We start from the raw sequence: 16,711 nt of genomic DNA on the forward strand, positions 1-16,711 counted from the left end.
ATACATAATACCAAATATGATCATGATTAGCCATTCCAATGGCTAATCATTACCAAGCATTTCTATTTCCATACCACTCAATAACCATATCATAAGACCATACATATAAAATGATTATAATGCTATACATGCCATACTCAAAATATACAAGCCATTATGCCAAGATGGTATACGGATAGTGTGAGCGTGCCTCCGACCGCTTCCGATTTCCGAGCTGGCTTGTCAACACTACAAGGAATGAAAAGGAGGAGTAAGCATAAATGCTTAGTAAGCTCACATGCAAATAGCAAGTAACATAACCATATAAGCAAACATAAAACATCATTTGCATAATCATCACCAAGACATTCATATCACCTTTTCATTTATCATCTTACCATATTGTTGTTATATCGAGTTTTCAACCCGAGGGTTAAGTACATACCTGCTCAAAGTATCCATTTCACAACACTTACCAATACGTCCCTTTCATCTTGAGTATTCCTCCATTTGAGTAGAACTTTACCCGTTGAACACATCGAATATAATTCGGATACATGGAAAGTTTGCACATAAGTGCCACATATGTAGCCAAGCTACCATGTAACCCGCCCATAAGTGAACTCGGACTCAACTCAACGAGCTCGGGCGTTCGCATCCATAAGTGAACTCGGACTCAACTCAACGAGTTCGGATGCCTAGTTACATCTCACGAACTCGGACTCAACTCAACGAGTTGGGACTCGCATCCATAAGTGAACTCGGACTCAACTCAACAAGTTCGGATGCCCAAATATCCCAAATGACATGTCACTTGTATCCTAATCCATTCCTAAGGTTCAACGGGACCTTTTTCCCAATCATGTGTCTCAACCATCTTCTACGGAATGCCGATACCGATACTCGGTAGTATTTCATATTTTCCAAGTATATCACATAATTTGACATATTATCAAACAATTATCACAAGTATAATATTTCATAATAATTATCATATCATTTAAAAAACATTAAAACATTTAAAATAATAACTATGTTACCAACATTTACATATGAACTTACCTCGTATGCGAAAATGGCTATTTTTACCATTTCGTCCACAACTTGGTATTTTCCCCATTTTAGCCCGAATTTCAGTTTTCCTTGCTAATCGAGCTTGGAAGCTTGAAAAACCCTAGCCATGGTTTCTCCTTGCTATATTCGGCCATGGGGTTGAAGATGAGCAAAATTGGCTTTTAATTTTGTATTTTAATTCATTTTACCCCTAAATGACCAAAATGCCCTTACTACTAAACTTTCCAAAATTCCTTCCATGTCCTAATTTTTGTCCATAGACTTAGAAATTGGTAAAATTACTCTTTAAGGACCTCTAATTAATAATCTAATTCAATTTTATGCAAAATACTTCTAGAACACAAGTTTTGCAATTTATTCAATTTAGTCCCAAATTTCAAATTAAGCACTTTATGCATAAAATTTCTTCACGAAATTTTCACACAATCATGCAATCATATCATAGACCTTAAAATAATCATAAAATAATTATTTCTATCTCGGATTTTGTGGTCACGAAACCACTATTCCGACTAGGCCCAAAATCGGGATATTACAACTCTCCCCCTTCGAGGATTTTCGCCCTGAAAATCTTACCGTAAAAGTGGTCTTCACTTTTAATCTCATATTTGGTGTCAAGAACTTGCACTTAGACTGCACTCCAATACATCTCTTCAATTTCTCATATGATCTAAAAGCTTACGGTCTCAAGTCTCAACTGTTCTTAAATTTTCAACCCTTCTCAATTTCCCATGATATCATGACATAAAACCCGAATCTCAACTTGATTTAATGGAGACCGAATTCCAAGAAATCCAACAATCAAAGAGACACGAAATTCCATGAATCGATGAGTAGGAATTCATTCAATACAGATGTGATTTATAGATCTCGCCAAACATTTAACAATAGGATACATCACATTTTCCTCTTTCCGCCATAGAAATAATTCGATATGGCCTCAAGAATAATCCTTCTCATTTCCATCCCAATATCAACATTGACAAGGATAATTTTGATAGATCCCAATGCTCGGCTTTAACCCCTTTAACAACTCCGATTTTATGTAACATCGGATGCTCTAAACTATCACATTACCTCACCGTCTTGAAACACATCACAATTCATACAACAATACATTCTTGAAAGTCGAAGTCTTTGCTCAATGTAGACTAGTCTAGTTCGACGCTTGGTTACCAATATTCTCATCTATCCGAACTCTCTCAACATGTAATAAACTTTTAGCTTTCACAAGATGGAAACCTTATCATTCGTAGTGACTTAAACTAATATTCAACTCTTTCTAATAAATATACACTTCTCGTTCAAACTATTTACTCTTTTATACGTACAAAATGAAATTCTATTATCGACTTGGGAAAATAATCGACATAATTGTCACATGAAATCTTTCAAATAAATAATTTACCATACCGACTAAAACTCACGCTTTTATCACCTATGCCTTTATCGATGTCAAATCCTTACACGTAAATTAGAAAAATCCCAATACTAAAATCACCACATTACCAAGATCAAATTAGAAGTATAGTCATATTTGACATGATTATCACGAAGTGAAGAACGACTTGAACATGAGTCATAATTGACAAATTATGGAACAAAGATAACAAGAAAACCGAATAAAGAAATCCAAGATAGAGAAACCCGAATAAAGAAATCCGAATAAAGAGATCCGGGATAAAGAAACCCAAGATACGATACTATGCCGAGAATCGAAAACCAAATTCATAGAGAAAATACGAATATACGATAATTCTTCAAAGAAAGAAAGTCCAAAAGAAAACATTATTTAATCCCATGAAATCAAATATAACAAGATCAATATATCTTCCTATACATATATATCGATGAAGCATCAAGTAGAAGAAAGCAGAATCATAATATCATATGAATTCTCTCATCAATTCTTATCGACAAAATGAAATAGAATACCCGATGAAATAGAGCAATATAAATTATAGACCGGTCGGACTACCAATGCTTTCATCCAACACCGAATTAGAAGACATTCCCATATAACAAGAATTTCTTCAAGATCAATAGCCATAGAAATATTTCGAGAACGGGTGAACACATAGAACATCTCAAAAGAGATCGCTAAATCTGTCCGGTCATAATCTGTCACACTCGGATAATTCACATTTGAAATATCATTTCCCCAACTAGTTCTCGCCGTCACAAATTTTATATTAAACCATTCACTAAAAAGGCCAATTCGAATAAATTTCGATTTACACTTTTCTCGACCTTGCACTTGAGTAATTCGATTTACCAAGGAGAATTCCTTTTCTAACTAGGACAATGCATAACTCCAATAATTTTTACGTCAATCCGATACTTTCTCGCTCGACTTTACTTATCAGCTCATTTTCAATCTCGAATCATACTTATAATTATTCTATCTTTGAACTCTTTGGGTTCTCAACCGAAACTTATTCAATACAAATCTCATGAAATTCCATTATAAGTACCACTTTGGTAAGGGGAGGGTTGTAGGACCTCGACTCGACTTTCTTATACATACACATATGACACAACTTCCATCATCATAGTAACATCATCAAAATCATGTCATTCATTCATGTTGGCTTACACCAATTTTCCTATTGTCCCATTTAGACAATATACTTATGCATACATTCTATGTTTTCTAGACGACTTTACTTATCCATTCAATTAATTAAATTAATTCATGCTCATGACATTATATAAGGCCAAACAAACATAGATATTTGCATCACAATCACAACTTTCATTTCGTGCATCATCATGTACATATCATTACAATCATATAATTCAGTCCAACAATTTAACATAGATAAGTTCATTTCATTATAATCCTTTACCTCATAAAATTATATACCATTAACATTCATCAACATTCGACATCCAATCAAGACAAGGACATTTTCATTCAGTATCATAATATTATGACCTTTATTCATACCTCTACTACTTTCTATTTATTCCGTTCATCTTATCAAGTAAGCCACATACACTACATCATATGAGCATTAAGCAAATATGAATATTTATCACAACATGAACTTTCATCTCACATATTATCACATATGTATCATAAACCTTTATTCATACTTTTCGAACCGAGACTTATCATAATCATAATTTTACTCAAATACCTTTACTTAACATTGAACATGGTTGGCGCAGCTCGGTTGGAGAGTACCTGCCTAAATAAGACGGTACTTATACGCGTCGGAAGACATCACACTATCACGCATCGCTGGCATGTATAGCTAAACTTTTACACATGCTAGGTTAGTCCGAGAACCGACTAAACCTGCTCGATACCACTAAATGTAACACCCGCACGAGACTGTTTTGAGTCGAACATGAGGTGTTAACGGACTTAATTCATTAATTAAACAGCTCATACAATTCATTTTAAAATTTCCAGACAAGCTGGCTAACTGCATCACAGTCGCTTTAAAAATCATATCTCGAGTTACGAAACTCAAATCCAATTCCGTAAATTTTTCCTGAAACTAGACTCATATATATATCTACTAATTTTTTCTAGAATTTTGGTTGGGCCAATTAGTACAGTTTATTAGTTAAAGTCTCCCTGTTTCAGGGTTCAACTACTCTGACCTCAGTGTATTACGAATCAGATATCTCCCTGTACAGAGCTTCAATGACTATCCCGTTTATCTCTAATAAAACTAGACTCAATAAGGAATCTGTACATATAAAGAATGAATTCTAATTATCTTTGTAAAATTTATGGTGAATTTCCAAATTCAGAACAGGGGATCCAGAAATCTCTCTGGCCCTGTTTCACAAAAATTTAAACATCTCATAAAATATAGCTCATATACCTATTTCGCTTATTCCATATGAAAATAGACTCATCAAGCTTCGATTCCATAACTTATTCATTATTTAATTCCATTTCTACTATTTTAGTGATTTTTCAAACTCACGTCACTGCTGCTGTCTGAATCTATTTTATGGTAAATTTTACCTATTTCATGGTTTCCATGGATTAGCTAGCAATTTGACATACATAATACCAAATATGATCATGATTAGCCATTCCAATGGCTAATCATTACCAAGCATTTCTATTTCCATACCACTCAATAACCATATCATAAGACCATACATATAAAATGATTATAATGCTATACATGCCATACTCAAAATATACAAGCCATTATGCCAAGATGGTATACGGATAGTGTGGCGTGCCTCCGACCGCTTCCGATTTCCGAGCTGGCTTGTCAACACTACAAGGAATGAAAAGGAGGGAGTAAGCATAAATGCTTAGTAAGCTCACATGCAAATAGCAAGTAACATAACCATATAAGCAAACATAAAACATCATTTGCATAATCATCACCAAGACATTCATATCACCTTTTCATTTATCATCTTACCATATTGTTGTTATATCGAGTTTTCAACCCGAGGGTTAAGTACATACCTGTTCAAAGTATCCATTTCACAACACTTACCAATACGTCCCTTTCATCTTGAGTATTCCTCCATTTGAGTAGAACTTTACCCGTTGAACACATCGAATATAATTGGATACATGGAAAGTTTGCACATAAGTGCCACATATGTAGCCAAGCTACCATGTAACCCGCCCATAAGTGAACTCGGACTCAACTCAACGAGCTCGGGCGTTCAGATCCATAAGTGAACTCGGACTCAACTCAACGAGTTCGGATGCCTAGTTACATCTCACGAACTCGGACTCAACTCAATGAGTTGACGTCGCATCCATAAGTGAACTCGGACTCAACTCAACGAGTTCGGATGCCCAAATATCCCAAGTGACATGTCACTTGTATCCTAATCCATTCCTAAGGTTCAACGGACCTTTTTCCCAATCATGTGTCTCAACCATCTTCTACGGAATGCCGATACCGATACTCGGTAGTATTTCATATTTTCCAAGTATATCACATAATTTGACATATTATCAAACAATTATCACAAGTATAATATTTCATAATAATTATCATATCATTTAAAAAACATTAAAACATTTAAAATAATAACTATGTTACCAACATTTACATATGAACTTACCTCGTATGCTAAAATGGCTATTTTACCATTTCGTCCACAACTTGGTATTTTCCCCATTTTAGCCCGAATTTCGGTTTTCCTTGCTAATCGAGCTTGGAAGCTTGAAAACCCTAGCCATGGTTTCTCCTTGCTATATTCGCCATGGGGTTGAAGATGAGCAAAATTGGCTTTTAATTTTGTATTTTAATTCATTTTACCCTAAATGACCAAAATGCCCTTACTACTAAACTTTCCAAAATTCCTTCCATGTCCTAATTTTTGTCCATAGACTTAGAAATTGGTAAAATTACTCTTTAAGGACCTCTAATTAATAATCTAATTCAATTTTATGCAAAATACTTCTAGAACACAAGTTTTGCAATTTATTCAATTTAGTCCCAAATTTCAAATTAAGCACTTTATGCATAAAATTTCTTCACGAAATTTTCACACAATCATGCAATCATATCATAGACCTTAAAATAATCATAAAATAATTATTTCTATCTCGGATTTTGTGGTCACAAAACCACTATTCCGACTAGGCCCAAAATCAGGATATTACAGTAGCCCTCCAATTTTATATCTCATTTAATTTTTTAATTTTTTATATCTTATCATTTAACTAATTAGTTATTTACGTAATAAATCACTAGAAATGTTTTTTGGTCGAATTTAATTCAAATTCGAGGCACAAGTGTGATAAGGGGTAGCCTTTATATAAATAGAATGTACATGAATTGACGGGCGAGATCGCACTAGCACTAATGCAACGGATCCCATCGGAACTCCGCAGTTAAGCGTACTTGGGAGAGAGTAGTACTAGGATGGGTGACCTATTGGGAAATTCTCGTGTTGCAGCCCTCCTATTTTATATCTAATGTAATTTTTTTTTATATATATCTTCATTTAACTAATTAGTTGTTTACGAAATAAATCACTCGAAACGTTATTTAGTCTAATTTAAAATAAAATTCAAGGCACAAGTGCGATAAGGGGTAGCCTTTATATAATTAGAATGCGCAAGAATTGACGGGTGCAATCATACCAGTACTAATGCACCTGATCCCATAAGAACTCCGTAGTTAAGCAGGCTTGGGTGAGAGTAGTACTAGGATGGGTGACCTCTGGGAATTTGAGACTAGATATCTTAGTAAATTGAAGTGGGAAGTCCTCGTGTTGCACCCCTCATATTTTATATCTCATGTAATTTTTTTTATATATCTCATCGTTTAACTAATTAGTTATTTACGAAATAAATCACTCGAAACATTATTTTGTCGAATTTAAATTCAAATTCGAGGCGTAAGTGCGATAAGGGGAAACCTTTATATAAATAGAATGCGCAAGAATTGGTGGGTGCGATCGTACCAGCACTAAAGCACCAGATCTCATCAGAACTCCACAGTTCAGTGTGCTTGGGCGAGCGTAGTACTAGGATAGGTGACCTCCTGGGAAGTCCTCGTGTTACACCCCTCCTATTTTATATCTCATTTAATTTTTTCTTATTTTTATATCTCATCATTTAACTAATTAGTTATTTACGAATTAAATCAATCGAAACGTTATTTGGTCGAATTTAAATTCAAATTCGAGGCGCAAGTGTAATAAGGGGTAGCCTTTATATAAATAGAATGCACAAGAATTGACGGGTGCGATCATACCAGCACTAATGCACCTGATCCCATAAGAACTCTACAGTTAAGCAGGCTTGGGCGAGAGTAGTACTAGGATGGTTGACCTCCTGGGAAGTCCTCATGTTGCACTCTTCGTATTTTATATCTCATGTAATTTTTTTTATATATCTCATCGTTTAACTAATTAGTTATTTACGAAATAAATCACTCGAAATGTTATTTTGTCAAAATGAAATTCAAGTTCGAGGCGCGAGTGTGATAAGGGGCAACCTTTATATAAATAGAATGCGCAAAAATTGACGGGTGCGATCATACCAGCATTAATGCACCGGATCACATCAGAACTTCGCAGTTAAGTGTTCTAGGGCGAGAGTTGTACTAGGATGGGTGACCTCCTAGGAAGTCATCGTGTTGTAGCCCTCCTATTTTATATCTCATTTAATTTTTTTTTTATATCTCATCATTTAACTAATTAGTTATTTACAAAATAAATCACTCGAAACGTTATTTGGTAGAATTTAAATTCAAATTCGAGGCGCAAGTGTGATAAGGGGTAGCCTTTATATAAATAGAATGCATAAGAAATGACGGGTGCGATCGTACTAGCACTAATGCAACGGATCCCATTGGAACTCCACAGTTAAGCGTACTTGGGCGAGAGTAGTACTAGGATGGGTGTCCTATTGGGAAATTCTCGTGTTGCACCCCTCCTATTTTATATCTAATGTAATTTTTTTTATATATCTAATCGTTTAACTAATTAGTTATTTACGAAATAAATCACTCGAAACGTTATTTGGTCTAATTTAAAATCAAATTCGAGGCACAAGTGCGATAAGGGGTAGCCTTTATATAAATAGAATGCGCAAGAATTGACGGGTGCAATCATACCAGTACTAATGCACCTGATCCCATAAGAACTCCGTAGTTAAGCAGGCTTGGGTGAGAGTAGTACTAGGATGGGTGACCTCCTAGGAAGTCCTCGTGTTGCACCCGTCGTATTTTATATCTCATGTAAATTTTTTATATATCTCATTGTTTAACTAATTAGTTATTAACAAAATAAATCACTCGAAACGTTATTTGTTCGAATTTCAATTCAAATTCGAGGCGCAAGTGCGATAAGGGGTAGCCTTTATATAAATAGAATGCGCAAGAATTAATGGGTGCGATCATACCAGCACTAATGCATCGGTTCCCATTAGAACTCCGTAGTTAAGTGTGCTTGGGTGAGAGTAGTACTAGGATGGGTGAGAGTAGTTAAGTATTAGAATTAATGGGAATTCCTCGTGTTGTACCCCTCTTATTTTATATCTCATGTAATTTTTTTATATATCTCATCGTTTAACTAATTAGTTATTGACAAAATAAATCACTCGAAACGTTATTTGTTCAAATTTAAAGTCAAATTCGAGGCGCAAGTGCGATAAGGGGTAGCCTTTATATAAATAGAACTAACGCACCAGATCCCATCAGAACTCCGCAGAGAAGCGTGCGTGGGCAAGAGTAGTACTAGGATGGTGACCTCCTAGGAAGTCCTCGTGTTGCACCTCTCCTATTTTATATCTCATGTAATTTTTTTTATATATCTCATCGTTTAACTAATTAGTTATTGACGAAATAAATCACTCGAAACGTTATTTGGTCGAATTTAATTTCAAATTCGAGGCGCAAGTGCGATAACTTGTAGCTTTTATATAAATAGAATACGCAAGAATTGTCGGGAGCGATCATACCAGCACTAATGCATTGGATCCCATCAGAACGCTGCAGTCAAGCATGCTTGGGCGAGAGTAGTACTAGGATGGGTGACCTCCTGATCAGTCTACATGTTGCACCCCTCCTATTTTATATCTGAAGTTATTTTTTTTATATCTCATCGTTTAAGTAATTAATTATTTATGAAATAAATCACTCGAAACGTTATTTCGTCGAATTTATATTCAAATTCGAGGCGCAAGTGCGATAAGGGGTAGCCTTTATGTAAATAGAATGTGCAAGAATTAACGCGTGCGATCATACCAGCACTACTGCACCGGATCCCATCAGAACTCTGCAATTAAGCCTGCTTGGGCGAGAGTAGTACTAGGCTGGGTGACCTCCCTGGAAGTCCTTGTGTTGTACCCCTCCTAGTTTATATATCATGTAATTTTTTTTATATCTCATCGTTTAACTAATTAGTTATTTACGAAACAAATTACTCGAAATGTTATTTTGTCGAATTTAAATTCAAATTTGAGGTGCAAGTGCGATAAGGGATAGCCTTTATATAAATAGAATGCGCAAGAATTGACGGCTGTGATCATACCAGCACTAATGCACCGGATCCCATTAGAACTCCACAGTTAAGCGTGCTTGGGCGAGAGTGGTACTAGGAAAGGTGACCTCTTGGGAAGTTCTCGTGTTGGACCCCTCATATTTTATATCTCATGTAATTTTTTTTATATCACATTGGTTAACTAATTAGTTATTTACGAAATAAATCACTCGAAAAGTTATTTGTTCAAATGTAAATTCAAATTTGAAGCGCAAGTGTGATAAGGGGTGGCCTTTATATAAATAGAATGCGCGAGAATAGACAGGTGGGGTCATACCACCACTAATGCACCGGATCCCATCAAAACTCTGCAGTTAAGAGTGCTTAGGCGAGTGTAGTACAAGGATGGGTGACCTCCTAGGAAGTCCTCGTGTTGCACCCCTCCTATTTTTATATCTCATGTATTTTTTTTATATATCTCATCGTTTAACTAATTAGTTATTTACGAAATAAATCACTCGAATCGTTATTTAGCCGAATTTAAATTCAAATTCGAGGGGCAAGTGCGATAAGGGGTACCCTTTATATAAATAGAATGCGCAAGAATTGACGGGTGCGATCATATCAGCACAAATACACCGAATCCTATTAGAACTCTGCCGGTAAGTGTGCTTGGGCGAGAGTAGTACTAGGATTGGTGACCTACTGGGAAGTCCTCGTGTTGCATTCCTCCTTTTTTATATCTCATGTAATTTTTTTTTATATATCTCATCGTTTAACTAATTAGTTATTTACGAAATAAATCACTCGAAACTTTATTTAGCGGAATTTAAATTCAAATTCGAGGTGCAAGTGAGATAAGGGGTAGTCTTTATATAAATAGAATGCGCAAGAATTGACGGGTGCGATCATACCAGCACTAATGCCCCAGATCCCATCAAAACTCCGCAATTAAGGTGCTTGGGCGAGAGTAGTACTAGGATGGGTGACCTCTTGGGAAGTCCTCGTGTTGCACCTCTCCTATTGTATATCTCATTTAATTTTTTTTATATATCTCAGCGTTTAACTAATTAGTTATTTACAAAATAAATCACTCGAAACGTTATTTGGTCGAATTTAAATTCAAATTCGAGGCGCAAGTGCGATAAGGGGTAGCCTTTATACAAATAGAATGCACAAGAATTAACAGGTGTGATCATACCAGCACTACTGCACAGGATCCCATCAGAACTCTGCAATTAAGCGTGCTTGGGCAAGAGTAGTACTAGGATAGGTGACCTCCTTGGAACTCCTCGTGTTGCACCCCTCCTATTTTATATCTCATGTAATTTTTTTTATATCTCATCGTCTAACTAATTAGTTATTTTCAAAATAAATCACTTGAAACATTATTTGTTCGAATTTAAATTTAAATTCGACGCGCAAGTGCGATAAGAGGTAGCCTTTATATAAATAGAATGTTCAATATTTGACGGGTGCGATCATACCAGCACTAACGCACTGGATCCTATCAGAACTCCGCAGTGAAGCGTGCTTGGGCGAGAATAGTACTAGGATGGGTGACCTCCTCGGAAGTCCTTGTGTTACACCCCTCCTATTTTATATCTCATGTAATTTTTTTTATATATCTTATCGTTTAGCTAATTAGTTATTGATGAAATAAATCACTCGAAATGTTATTTGTTCGAATGTAAATTCAAATTCGAGGCGCAAGTGCGATAAGGGGTAGCCTCTATATAAATAGAACTAACGCAACGGATCCCATTAGAACTCCGCAGTTAAGGGTGATTGGGCGAGAGTAGTACTAGGATGGTGACCTCCTGGGAAGTCCTCGTGTTGCACCCCTCCTATTTTATATATCATGTAACTTTTTTTTATATATCTCATCGTTTAACTAATTAGTTATTAACGAAATAAATCACTCGAAACATTATTTGGTCAAATTTAAATTCAAATTCGAGGCGCAAGTGCGATAAAGGGTAGCCTTTATGTAAATAGAATGCGCAAGAATTAACACGTGCGATCATACCAGCACTACTGCACCGGATCCCATCAGAACTCTGCAATTAAACGTGCTTGGGCGAGAGTAGTACTAGGCTGGGTGACCTCCTGGGAAGTCCTCGTGTTGCACCCCTCCTAGTTTTTATCTCATGTAGTTTTTTTTTATATCTCATCGTTTAACTAATTAGTTATTTACAAAACAAATTACTCGAAATGTTATTTCGTAGAACTTAAATTCAAATTCGAGGCGCAAGTGCGATAAGGGGTAGCCTTTATATAAATAGAATGCGCAAGAATTGACGGTTGCGATCATACCAGCACTAATGCACCGGATCCCATTAGAACTCCACAGTTAAGCGTGCTTGGGTGAGAGTAGTACTAGGAAATGTGACCTCCTAGGAAATTCTCGTGTTGCACCCCTCCTATTTTATATCTCATGTAATTTTTTTATATCACATTGTTTAACTAATTAGTTATTTATGAAATAAATCACTCGAAAAGTTATTTGTTCGAATGTAAATTCAAAGTCGAGGTACAAGTGTGATAAGTGGTAGCCTTTATATAAATAGAATGCGCAAGAATAGACGGGTGGGGTCATACCAGCACTAATACATCGGATCCCATCAAAACTCCGCAGTTAAGTGTGCTTGGGCGAGTGTAGTACAAGGATGGGTAACCTCCTGGGAAGTTCTCCTGTTGCACCCCTTCCTATTTTTATATCTCATGTAATTTTTTTTATATATCTTATCGTTTAACTAATTAGTTATTTACGATATAAATCACTCGAAACGTTATTTTGCCGAATTTAAATTCAAATTTGAGGCGCAAGTGCGATAAGGGGTAGCCTTTATATAAATAGAATGCGCAACAATTGACGAGTGCGATCATATCAGCCCAAATGCACCGAATCCCATTAGAACTCTACCGGTAAGCGTGCTTGGGCGAGAGTAGTACTAGGATGGGTGACCTCCTAGGAAGTCCTCGTGTTGCACTCCTCCTTTTTTATATCTCATGTAATTTTTTTTATATCTCATCGTTTAACTAATTAGCTATTTACGAAATAAATCACTCGAAACGTTATTTGGACGAATTTAAATTCAAATTCGAGGCACAAGTGCGATAAGGGGTAGCCTTTATATAAACAGAATCCACAAGAATTGACGGGTACATTCATACCAGCACTAATGCACCGGATCCCATTAGAAGTCCGTAGTCAAGTGTGCTTGGGCGAGTGTAGTACTAGGATGGGTGACCTCCTGGGAAGTCCTCATGTTGCACCCCTCCTATTTTATATCTCATGTAATTTTTCTTTTATATCTCATCGTTTAACAAATTAGTTATTTACAAAATAAATCACTCAAAACGTTATTTGGTCGAATTTAAATTCAAATTCGAGGCGCAATTGCGATAAGGGGTAGCCTTTATACAAATAGAATGCGCAAGAATTAACAGGTGCGATCGTACCAGCACTACTGCACAGGATCCCATCAGAACTCTGCAATTAAGCGTGCTTGGGCAAGAGTAGTACTTGGATGGGTGACCTCCTGGGAAGTCCTCGTGTTGCACTCCTCCTATTTTATATCTCATATAACTTTTTTTATATCTCATCGTTTAACTAATTAGTTATGTAGAAAATAAATCACTCGAAACGTTATTTGGTTGATTTTGAATTCAAATTCGAGGCGCTAGTGCGATAAGGGGTAGCCTTTATATAAACAGAACGCACAAGAATTGGCGGGTGCGATAATACCAGCACTAATGAACTGGATCCCATCAGAACTCTGCAGTTAAGAGTGATTGGGCAAGAGTAGTACTAGGATGGGTGACCTTTTGGGAAGTCCTCGTGTTGCACCCCTCCTATTTTATAACTCATGTAAATTTTTTTTTATATCTCATCGTTTTACTAATTATTTATTTATGAAATAAATCACTCTAAACATTATTTGGTCGAATTTGAACTCAAATTCGAGGCGCAAGTGCGATAAGGGGTAGCCTTTATATAAATAGAATGCACAAGAATTGATGGGTGCGATCATACCAGTACTAATGCACCGGATCCTATCAGAACTCCGCAGCTAAGCGAGCTTGGGCGAGAGTAGTACTAGGATGGGTGACCTCCTGTGAAGTCCTCGTGTTGCACCCCGCCTATTTTATATCTCATGTAATTTTTTTAATATCTCATCGTTCAACTAATTAGTTATTTACGAAATAAATCACTCGAAACATTATTTAGTCGAATTTAAATTCAAATTCGAGGCGCCAGTGATAAGTGGTAGCCTTTATATAAATAGAATGCGCAAGAATTGACGGGTGCAATCATACCAACACTAATGCACCGGATCCCATCAGAACTCTACAGTTAAGCATGCATGGGTGACCTCATGGGAAGTCCTCATTTTAAATCACTCGAAATGTTATTTGGTCAAATTTGAATTCAAATTCAAGGTGCGAATACGATAAGGAGTAGCCTTTATATAAATAGAATCGCAAGAATTTGCGGGTGCGATCATACCAGTGCTAATGCACCAGATCCCATTAGAACTCTGTAGTTAAGCGTACTTGGGCGAGAGTAGTACTAGGATGGGTGACCTCCTGGAAAGTCCTCGTGTTGCACCTCTCCTATTTTATATCTCATGTAATTTTTTTTATACCTTATCGTTTAACTAGTTATTTATTTACGAAATAAATCACTCGAAACGTTATTTGGTCAAATTTGAATTCAAATTCGAGGCGCAAGTGCGATAAGTGGTATTCTTTATATAAATAGAATGCGCAAAAATTGACAGGTGCAATCGTACCAACACTAATGCACCGGATCCCATCAGAACTCTACAGTTAAGGGTGCTTGGGTGAGAGTAGTACTAGGATGGGTGACCTCCTGGGAAGTCCTTGTGTTGCACCCCTCCTATTTTATATCTCATGTAATTTTTTTTATATCTCATTGTTTAAGTAATTAGTTATTTACGAAATAAATCACTTGAAATGTTAGTTGGTCGAATTTGAATTCAAATTAGAGGCGCAAGTGCGATAAGGGGTAGCCTTTATATAAATAAAATGCGCTAGAATTGACGGGTGCGATCATACTAGTGCTAATGCTTCGGATCCGATCAGAACTCCGCAATTAAGCATGCCTAGGTGAGAGTATTTCTGGGATGGGTGACCTTCTAGAAAGTCCTCGTGTTGCACCCCTCCCATTTTATGCTTCATATAATTTTTTTAAACAAAATTTAACTAATTACTTATTAGTGATTTTCGAAATAAATCACTTAAAACATTATTTGGTCGAATTTGAATTCAAATTCGAAGCGGAAATTTGATAAGGAGTGGCCGTTATATAAATAGATTGCGTAGGAGTTGACGGGTGCAATCATACCAGCAGTAGTGCACCGGATCCAATCAAAACTCCCTAGATAAGCATGCCTGGGTGAGAGTAGTACTAGGAAGGGTGAATTATTTTTCGTTAAACATCGCTTAACTAATTAGTTATTTGTGTTTTACGAAATATATCACTTGAAACATTGTTTTGTCAAATTTGTATTAAAATTTGTAGCGCAAGTGCAATAAGGGGAAGCCTTCATATAAATAGAATGTGCACGAGTTGACGGGTGTGATTATACTAGTGCTAATGCTCCAGATCCCTCCAGAACTACGCAGTTAAGCGTGCTTGGGCGAGACTGGTACTAGGATGGGTGACCTCCTAGGAAGTCCTAGTGTTGCGCCCCTCCTATTTTATATTTCATGTAATTTTTTTCAAACATCGTTTAAGTAATTAGTTATTTACGAAATAAATCACTTGAATCGTTATTTGGTCAAATTTCAATTCAAATTCGAGGCGCAAGTGCGTTAAGGGGTAGCCCTAATATAAGTAGATTGCGTAAAAATTGACGGGTATGATCATACCTGCATTAATGCACCGGATCCCATCAGAACTCCACAGTTAAGCGTGCTCGGGCGAGAGTAGTACAAGTATGGGTAACCTCTTGGGAAGTCCTCGTGTTGCACCCCTCCCATTTTATATTTCGTGTAAATTTTTTTAAACATAGTTTAAGTAATTAGTTATTTGTGTTTTACAAAATATATCACTCGAAATGTTATTTCGTCGAATTTGAATTCAAATACGATGCGCAAGTGTGATGAGGGGTAGCCTTTATAAAAATATTATGCGATCAGTTGACGGGTGTGATCATACCCTTACTAATGCACCGGATCCCATCAGTACTCCGCAATTAAGCATGCTTGGGCGAGGATAGTACTGGGATGGGTGACCTCCTGGGAAGTCCTTGTGTTGCACCCCTCCTATTTTATGTTTCATGTAATTTTTTTCTTTAAACATCGTTTAACTAATTAGTTATTTTCGTTTTACGAAATAAATCACTTGAAATGTTATTTAGTCGAATTTGAATTCAAATTCAAGGCGCAAGTGCGATAAAGTGTAGCCTTTATATAAACAGAATGCGCAAGAACTGATGTGTGCGATCATACCAGTACTAATGCACCGGATCCCATCAAAAGTTTGCAATTAAGAGTGCTTGGGCGAGAGTTGTCTTTGGTTGGTTGACCTCCTGGGAAGTCCTCGTGTTGAACCCCTCCAATTTTATATTTCATGTAACTAATTAGTTATTTGTGTTTTACGAAACAAATCATTTGAAATGTTTTTTGGTCAAATTTGATTTCAAATTCTAGTTGCAAGTGCGATAAGGGGTAGCCTTTACAGAAATAG

The 16,711-nt window shown here is 36.4% G+C and overlaps 1 long non-coding RNA gene, 17 other non-coding genes and 15 pseudogenes across 18 annotated transcripts; 32 read left to right on the plus strand and 1 right to left on the minus strand.

The window, feature by feature from the left end:
- Positions 1-8: 8 nt before the first annotated feature.
- Positions 9-1,199, minus strand: LOC128287775 (uncharacterized). The gene is made up of 2 exons (XR_008278477.1): positions 1,042-1,199; positions 9-228 (listed from the first exon to the last, which is right to left on the minus strand). It is a non-coding gene; the product is annotated as an uncharacterized LOC128287775 (long non-coding RNA).
- A 5,642-nt stretch (positions 1,200-6,841) lies between these two features.
- Positions 6,842-6,960, plus strand: LOC128288098 (5S ribosomal RNA; annotated as a pseudogene).
- A 170-nt stretch (positions 6,961-7,130) lies between these two features.
- On the plus strand, positions 7,131-7,284 carry LOC128288160 (5S ribosomal RNA; annotated as a pseudogene).
- Positions 7,285-7,453: 169 nt separating this feature from the next.
- LOC128287942 (5S ribosomal RNA) lies at positions 7,454-7,572 on the plus strand. The gene has a single exon (XR_008278643.1). It is a non-coding gene; the product is annotated as a 5S ribosomal RNA (ribosomal RNA).
- Positions 7,573-7,746: 174 nt separating this feature from the next.
- On the plus strand, positions 7,747-7,865 carry LOC128287923 (5S ribosomal RNA). Its single transcript, XR_008278625.1, has one exon. It is a non-coding gene; the product is annotated as a 5S ribosomal RNA (ribosomal RNA).
- A 169-nt stretch (positions 7,866-8,034) lies between these two features.
- LOC128288000 (5S ribosomal RNA) lies at positions 8,035-8,153 on the plus strand (annotated as a pseudogene).
- A 169-nt stretch (positions 8,154-8,322) lies between these two features.
- On the plus strand, positions 8,323-8,441 carry LOC128287904 (5S ribosomal RNA). The gene has a single exon (XR_008278606.1). It is a non-coding gene; the product is annotated as a 5S ribosomal RNA (ribosomal RNA).
- Positions 8,442-8,610: 169 nt separating this feature from the next.
- LOC128287900 (5S ribosomal RNA) lies at positions 8,611-8,729 on the plus strand. The gene has a single exon (XR_008278602.1). It is a non-coding gene; the product is annotated as a 5S ribosomal RNA (ribosomal RNA).
- A 168-nt stretch (positions 8,730-8,897) lies between these two features.
- Positions 8,898-9,034, plus strand: LOC128288099 (5S ribosomal RNA; annotated as a pseudogene).
- Positions 9,035-9,455: 421 nt separating this feature from the next.
- Positions 9,456-9,574, plus strand: LOC128288110 (5S ribosomal RNA; annotated as a pseudogene).
- A 167-nt stretch (positions 9,575-9,741) lies between these two features.
- On the plus strand, positions 9,742-9,860 carry LOC128287960 (5S ribosomal RNA; annotated as a pseudogene).
- Positions 9,861-10,027: 167 nt separating this feature from the next.
- Positions 10,028-10,146, plus strand: LOC128287921 (5S ribosomal RNA). The gene has a single exon (XR_008278623.1). It is a non-coding gene; the product is annotated as a 5S ribosomal RNA (ribosomal RNA).
- A 167-nt stretch (positions 10,147-10,313) lies between these two features.
- Positions 10,314-10,432, plus strand: LOC128288030 (5S ribosomal RNA; annotated as a pseudogene).
- A 169-nt stretch (positions 10,433-10,601) lies between these two features.
- LOC128288019 (5S ribosomal RNA) lies at positions 10,602-10,720 on the plus strand (annotated as a pseudogene).
- Positions 10,721-10,890: 170 nt separating this feature from the next.
- Positions 10,891-11,008, plus strand: LOC128287919 (5S ribosomal RNA). The gene has a single exon (XR_008278621.1). It is a non-coding gene; the product is annotated as a 5S ribosomal RNA (ribosomal RNA).
- A 169-nt stretch (positions 11,009-11,177) lies between these two features.
- LOC128287970 (5S ribosomal RNA) lies at positions 11,178-11,296 on the plus strand (annotated as a pseudogene).
- Positions 11,297-11,463: 167 nt separating this feature from the next.
- Positions 11,464-11,582, plus strand: LOC128287821 (5S ribosomal RNA). Its single transcript, XR_008278523.1, has one exon. It is a non-coding gene; the product is annotated as a 5S ribosomal RNA (ribosomal RNA).
- A 132-nt stretch (positions 11,583-11,714) lies between these two features.
- On the plus strand, positions 11,715-11,835 carry LOC128288258 (5S ribosomal RNA; annotated as a pseudogene).
- A 170-nt stretch (positions 11,836-12,005) lies between these two features.
- Positions 12,006-12,124, plus strand: LOC128287825 (5S ribosomal RNA). The gene has a single exon (XR_008278527.1). It is a non-coding gene; the product is annotated as a 5S ribosomal RNA (ribosomal RNA).
- A 168-nt stretch (positions 12,125-12,292) lies between these two features.
- Positions 12,293-12,411, plus strand: LOC128287915 (5S ribosomal RNA). Its single transcript, XR_008278617.1, has one exon. It is a non-coding gene; the product is annotated as a 5S ribosomal RNA (ribosomal RNA).
- Positions 12,412-12,577: 166 nt separating this feature from the next.
- Positions 12,578-12,696, plus strand: LOC128287976 (5S ribosomal RNA; annotated as a pseudogene).
- Positions 12,697-12,867: 171 nt separating this feature from the next.
- LOC128287977 (5S ribosomal RNA) lies at positions 12,868-12,986 on the plus strand (annotated as a pseudogene).
- Positions 12,987-13,153: 167 nt separating this feature from the next.
- LOC128287909 (5S ribosomal RNA) lies at positions 13,154-13,272 on the plus strand. The gene has a single exon (XR_008278611.1). It is a non-coding gene; the product is annotated as a 5S ribosomal RNA (ribosomal RNA).
- Positions 13,273-13,441: 169 nt separating this feature from the next.
- Positions 13,442-13,560, plus strand: LOC128287881 (5S ribosomal RNA). The gene has a single exon (XR_008278583.1). It is a non-coding gene; the product is annotated as a 5S ribosomal RNA (ribosomal RNA).
- Positions 13,561-13,727: 167 nt separating this feature from the next.
- On the plus strand, positions 13,728-13,846 carry LOC128287857 (5S ribosomal RNA). The gene has a single exon (XR_008278559.1). It is a non-coding gene; the product is annotated as a 5S ribosomal RNA (ribosomal RNA).
- A 169-nt stretch (positions 13,847-14,015) lies between these two features.
- Positions 14,016-14,134, plus strand: LOC128288260 (5S ribosomal RNA). The gene has a single exon (XR_008278689.1). It is a non-coding gene; the product is annotated as a 5S ribosomal RNA (ribosomal RNA).
- A 355-nt stretch (positions 14,135-14,489) lies between these two features.
- Positions 14,490-14,608, plus strand: LOC128288141 (5S ribosomal RNA). The gene has a single exon (XR_008278677.1). It is a non-coding gene; the product is annotated as a 5S ribosomal RNA (ribosomal RNA).
- A 167-nt stretch (positions 14,609-14,775) lies between these two features.
- LOC128287862 (5S ribosomal RNA) lies at positions 14,776-14,894 on the plus strand. The gene has a single exon (XR_008278564.1). It is a non-coding gene; the product is annotated as a 5S ribosomal RNA (ribosomal RNA).
- Positions 14,895-15,061: 167 nt separating this feature from the next.
- LOC128288157 (5S ribosomal RNA) lies at positions 15,062-15,180 on the plus strand (annotated as a pseudogene).
- A 414-nt stretch (positions 15,181-15,594) lies between these two features.
- LOC128288101 (5S ribosomal RNA) lies at positions 15,595-15,713 on the plus strand (annotated as a pseudogene).
- Positions 15,714-15,877: 164 nt separating this feature from the next.
- LOC128287866 (5S ribosomal RNA) lies at positions 15,878-15,996 on the plus strand. Its single transcript, XR_008278568.1, has one exon. It is a non-coding gene; the product is annotated as a 5S ribosomal RNA (ribosomal RNA).
- Positions 15,997-16,166: 170 nt separating this feature from the next.
- Positions 16,167-16,285, plus strand: LOC128287897 (5S ribosomal RNA). Its single transcript, XR_008278599.1, has one exon. It is a non-coding gene; the product is annotated as a 5S ribosomal RNA (ribosomal RNA).
- A 174-nt stretch (positions 16,286-16,459) lies between these two features.
- LOC128288175 (5S ribosomal RNA) lies at positions 16,460-16,578 on the plus strand (annotated as a pseudogene).
- The last annotated feature ends 133 nt before the right edge of the window (positions 16,579-16,711 follow it).

The sequence above is a fragment of the Gossypium arboreum genome, unplaced genomic scaffold (assembly GCF_025698485.1).
Source record: "Gossypium arboreum isolate Shixiya-1 unplaced genomic scaffold, ASM2569848v2 Contig00169, whole genome shotgun sequence".
In the NCBI taxonomy this organism is placed as follows: domain Eukaryota; kingdom Viridiplantae; phylum Streptophyta; class Magnoliopsida; order Malvales; family Malvaceae; genus Gossypium; species Gossypium arboreum.